Below are 6,000 nucleotides of genomic sequence, written 5' to 3'. Positions count from 1 at the left end.
AAGACTGAAGAATGACTTAAGTGAACAAATGAATATTTAACCACGTGGTATCATCACACTGCAAACTTTAGCACTATATGGTGAGCTGTCAGATATTGTACACTGTGCCAGTTTGAAAAAGTAGAGCTATCCATTCTCAATTAGCTGATTGAACTCCCCCAATATATGACTGGTATTGACCCACATGAAGTAATTTGTCATTCCTAGTTTAAAAAAGCATATTTATTTTATATATCTCCTCGTTTAAAAAATAAGTCATGCATAACTTTCAGTGAAATAAAATATGAATTATATTTCTCAAAAAATCAATGGTTAAATATTTTCTAAAAGAGATACAATGGATTCCAGTTAATTAAGCCATTGGTTAATTGGGGCAGCCACTTATTTAGGACAACTAAGAACAAAAAAAATTGATAAAATAGCCAGGATCTAGCATCTTATGTGTGATGGTAGAGATTCCCTTAGTTTATTTGGGAGACTATGCTGCTTAATTGGAACAGAAGACTGTTGCCGAACATTTTCTAACTAGTGTCAGTCACATGTACTTGCTGTGGATGTTAGACATTACACCATGTTTAAACCCGTGAGTGAAAATAAAATGATTTCATTACTTCAACAAGTAAGGAACTACAAAGAATTTGAAGGTTGACAATCATTTTGAACATTACAATGAAAATGAAGATTTGGAGGATGCAACCATCGTAAGTATTATATAAAGGCAGTCCATTAACTGCATTATGTGTCTGCACTGATTTTGTTCATTTGCAGTCAATCAAAAGAACACAACAGTACACACTGAATGAATTCCTCCGTCAATAACTATTAGGAACTAATAGGGTGTTTTATAGTACTGTCGTAGTATTTGTAATGTTCTAACTTAACTACATTATTTGTTACTCATTTACATGGCAGTTTGCCTTTTTTATACCTTTTTAACTATTTCCCTGAAACTTTGGTTAATTTGAGTAACTGCTTAATTGAGCCAAAATGTACTGGTCCCTATTTGTCCCAAGTAACTGTATTAATGCAGGAATCTACTTTCTAATACTTTCTACCAATATACTAATGAAACATTGCCAGTAGGTGGTGTTAATAACATCTGTAGTTGAGCCAACAACAATGAAACTCAAGAAAGCTTTCTGAACTGTGTATTTAAAGCTTTTGCTTCTCTTCGTTCTGACTGGAGCCTTTTGGCTGTAGACTAGCTAGATGCAGTCCTGTACAGAGTTGTGACAGTCTTCTCCAACAAATCACAGTTTCCACTAATAGTGGGTATATTATTGGATTGAAAATTTAATTTTATAATGCTCCGAACACTGCAATAATGACTTAGAGTGCACTTTTGCACAATATCCATAATTTATAATTCAGTTAACCTGACAACTAACATTATGGATCTTATCAATAATGTATCAATAAAGTAATAAATAATGATATCAGGAAACATAAACTTTGTTGGACAGCATGCCCATTACAGTATTTAAGCTGAAGAAAATATATCATACATGTAACGTGAACATATTTTTCAGTTTCTTTTTAGGAAAGATGTACTATAACCATATACAGTGGTTGAAATATCCTACACAGGACAACTAATAGGATGAGGAACAGAAATGATTATTGTTAAGCAAGCTTATGCAAATGGAGAAAGAGCTTCTTGCTGGATATGGACCAGGCGAGAGGAAAGTCAGGAGTGGACTTGGCCACCACTGCTGACCCACTAACTGGAGAGTATAGGGGTTAAGGGTCAAAACACTCTATGAAGTTTGGGTACCACCTGACGACATCCGCTTCTGGCTAAAGGCTATGGATACCTCATCAGGTAACTGTAAAGAGCACCCTGGTGTTCAAGTGACATCTGGTTCACCAGTGACTTCCAGGAAAGACTGGATGGCAACTGAGAAAGGTTGATGACACTGGAAAGACAACTGACCTCCAGGAAAGACTGGCATGGGCACTCAGGGCTAGCATCCTTGTGTACAGCACTTGCAAGAGTGCACCATACAAGCTATGGATAAACTGAATATACCATACCCCCAGAGTCTCCCGAGAGGGGGAAGATGAGAGACTCAGTAGGACGGAAATATCAGCAATGGCCAAGACTGCAAATACCATAATGAAAAGGCTTAAGCAAACAATACTGACTAGGAGGCATTCATTGCAATGTGTCATTGTGGCAGGATCTTCAAAAACATGAAAGGCCTCTAAATACGCCAAAGCAGGTCCGGCCGTGGAACGAAGGTAACTTAAGTGCAACTAGTGTACTCAACACCCAGTGAGATGATGGAGAATTCCAGCCAGAAAGCACCCCATAGAGCTGAAGATCTCTCTGCACCTAAGCAGCCCCAGTGCCAAAGAAGAAACCAATTGAGTTCCCCCTATGACATCCTAATCTATTCATCAAGGATAGAGAGGGTCAGATAGCCTAGATCATCAGACAATGTATCTTGGAACCAGTTCAATAACGACCTGGATTGCATCTTGGAAGCTACATTGGCAGGACCTGTCTACAGGAAAATCAGCTCCCTCACAGCCATTGTGTTCAACTTTGCTAAAGAGCAATTTGGCCCAATGGAGATCTTAAACCATCACAGGAACTGGACAGGAGGGAAGGGGAGATCTGCTACCTGAGAAGCAAGGTGAAAACCCTGAACAAACAATTCAAAAGCAGTTCACTTGATGAAAAAGAAGGTGTCAAAGACCTAATCTGCAATTTGCAGGGACAGCTGCACAAGCTCAAGAGGGCAGAGAAGCTGCGAAAGCGAAGAAGAGAGAAGGAGAGTACATTTTGTTAACATCCCATTCAGATTCACCAGACCTCTTCTGAGGAAGCAAAAATTTGGCACCCTAACCAGCTCAAAGCGGGAAGTGGAAGAATTTCTGCGGAAATTCACAGTGATCCCTGTAGGAATCAGGAATCAGGGACTGGAATTCAATCCAAAAGACCGTCAACCAAGAATCCCAGCAACTGAGCTCAATGTGACAAAGCCCACGTGGCAGGAGGTCCAGGATATCATCAACAGAGCTTAGTCATTTGCCACCCCAGGATCAAGTGGTATACTCTACAAGGTATATAAGAAATGCCCGAAACTCCTCTGGAGATTATGGAAGATAATGAGGAAGATTTGGACCAAAGGCTCTATCCTAACAAGCTGGAAAATAGCTGAATGATGCTTTATTCACAAGGAAGAAGATTCCACCACAATCACCCAGTTTAGGACAATCTCCCTCCTTACTGTGGAGTGCAAGATATTCTTCTCAGTGCTTGTGAGAAGGCTGACCAGTCCCTGAATCCTACAATGGAGAATCACTATATCAACACATCCATCTGGAAAGGTGGTGTCCCGGATTTTTCTGGGTGCCTTGAACACACTTCAATAATCAGCCAATTGATCTGCAAGACCAGACAGACGAGAGGTAACCTGACAGTCTTCTGGTTAGACCTAGCTAACGCCTATGGATCAGTTCCACACATCATCATCCTGGTTGTCTTGAACCACTACCATATCCCACCAGTAACACAATACATGATCACCAGCTACCTCGGAGGATTCAAGCTACTCTTCACTTCAACTCACTTCACAACCAGGTGGCAAGACTTTCAAAGAGCGATTCCAGGTTGGCTGTACCTGGCGTGGCAAGGCCTCGGCTCAGCACACTTCCAAAGATGGGGGAGTGCAAGTGCAAGAGATAGGCATGACATGATCCAAGCAGAGGAACGGAACCATGAGGACGAAAGGCAGGTATCGATGGTAGTGGATTTGGGACCACAGGGCACCTGGATGAAATGGATTGCAATATCACTTGGACATAGCTTTGGAGACTGGAGCCATTCTGCATTTCTTTCCTCCTGCAGTCAGTGCATGACACTCTTCCTACACCATTACAGCTGCACACATGGGGGCTGAGAGGGGACCTTAACTACAAGTTTTGTGGTCAGTAGGGTTCACTGGCACATTTACTGTCAGGATGAAAAACAGTTTAACAAAGATGGTATAGGTAGCGCCACGACAAGGTCCTGCTGTCCCTTACTGACACACTGGAGTGGGAGAGATGTAAGCAGAGACTATCTGGCAGAGAAGCAAACCGAGCAGTCATTTTCATCAAGGAATGGGCCACGCCAGTCATATTAAAGAGCCCTAAATTCAATCTGCTGCAAACTGCCAAATCATGGGAGATGTGGCTTAATGTGGGGAGGAAGCTGCAGTTCCCAGACGTGGTGCAAGCCACACTTCGACCAGACATTGTATTGTGGTCCACCGAAGACAAGAAAGTCATCCTGGTGGAGCTCACAGTACCATGGAAGGACAGATGCGAGAAGGCTCATGAGAGGACGGCCCTGAAGTCCTTAGTCCAGGAGTGCAGGGACAAAGGATGACAGCTGTGACTATTCCCTGCGGAGATTGGCTGTAGAGGGTTCCTGGCAAGGTTGGCATGGAGGTTACTGTCTGTGCTGGGCCTTGATGAAAAGAACAAGAATCAAGCAACACAGGATGGGGTGGGGAGCAGAAAGAGCCTCTTGCTGGATATGGAACAGGCGAGAGGAGTTGAGCTGGAAGTCAAGAGCAGATGGGCAGTGACTTGGCCGCCATTGCTGACCCGCCAACTGGAGAGTGTAGTAGTTAAGAGTCAAAACACTCTATGAAGGTTGGGTACCATCTGACAACATCTGCTCCCGGCCAAAGGCTACAGTTACCTCATCAAGTAACTGTTGAGAGCACTCCAGTGTATGATGCAAGTGATCGCATCTTGTAGAAAGTGCAAAGGTTTTGTTGTGTCAGATGATGGAGGTACACACCATAAGATACTCAGCCTCACTAATCTGTAAATGCTTTATACTGTGAGTTTCTATCTTTAGGTGTATCACTTGTACATCTCCGGATCTAAAGAAAATTAAATGATTTCACTTTGTTCTGAGAACAGTCTACTCCTTGCTCAGTTAATAATCGTCAGGGATAAGCTATAGGTTGAACAACTTAAAATTAGAGGTGTTCCCTGTCTTTTTAGATGATTCTCTGTCTGAAATCACATCTTGGTTTATTTCAAATGAACTTATTGTGATATGAGATGTGATTTTATTGACATTAGCCTGTGAGTTCTAATATTGACAATCCCATGTAAAATCAATATCTTTCATTAGTATCCCTCGAATAGAAACCTTATTACTAATAATTTTGAAGTAAAATGGGCTTATTGTGTGAACCTGAGCATTCTCTGGGTATGTGGTGTATTGGCTTTCCCACTTTCAACTTCACATCTTGCATACTTTGACTTCATTTTATCTATGTTCCATCCAATTAGTTTCTACCAGTATTATTTCAAAAGGGATGCCAATTTTTGTTCATCATCACTGAAGTCCAGTGTGTGACTTATCATGACAGTGGCATTCACAAGATATAGATGAAACACCCCAGTTTCTTGGCTGCATAGGTCTAGAGAAGACACCCTCAAGTCCCACCAAACTCGTGAGATTGAGGTGTTTCATCCCACCCCAAACCCCGGTTTGTGTGGATGTTGTGTAATTTGCAACCCTGTTTCAAATTAGTGCCACAAAATAACAGACAGTACAGTGCATATGATTAAAGGAATTATGTTTATGAATCTTAACTGAAGTGTTAGTAAAGAATAACAAAAAGAAAATGGTCCATTCTAATTAAATAGTCAAATGTGCACAAATTAGAGATCATCTTGAACTTCTCTGTCAATCACACGCTGGGCCCTCAGTCAGTGTGAACACCCACACCACCTTCCGAATGTCACTCGCAATCCATCACGAACAATTGGGTCTCCCACCAGATCATATGTTACAACTAGTTCTCCCCAGCATCTTCTCTCTTCATCTCACCGCGCCCTCCCCTCCGAACAATAGCTCAAGGCCAACCTTACTGTCCATCACCAAGAAAACCTCCCACTAAATGCATGGCACACATTCCACATCAGCCCTTACCTTCAACAATAACCCAGACTGGCCGAAAGCAAAACAGACGGCTCTTACAGAGC

Source organism: Mobula birostris, chromosome 7 (genome assembly GCF_030028105.1).
Source record: "Mobula birostris isolate sMobBir1 chromosome 7, sMobBir1.hap1, whole genome shotgun sequence".
NCBI lineage: Eukaryota > Metazoa > Chordata > Chondrichthyes > Myliobatiformes > Myliobatidae > Mobula > Mobula birostris.
Note: the sequence above shows the minus strand (reverse complement) of the source record.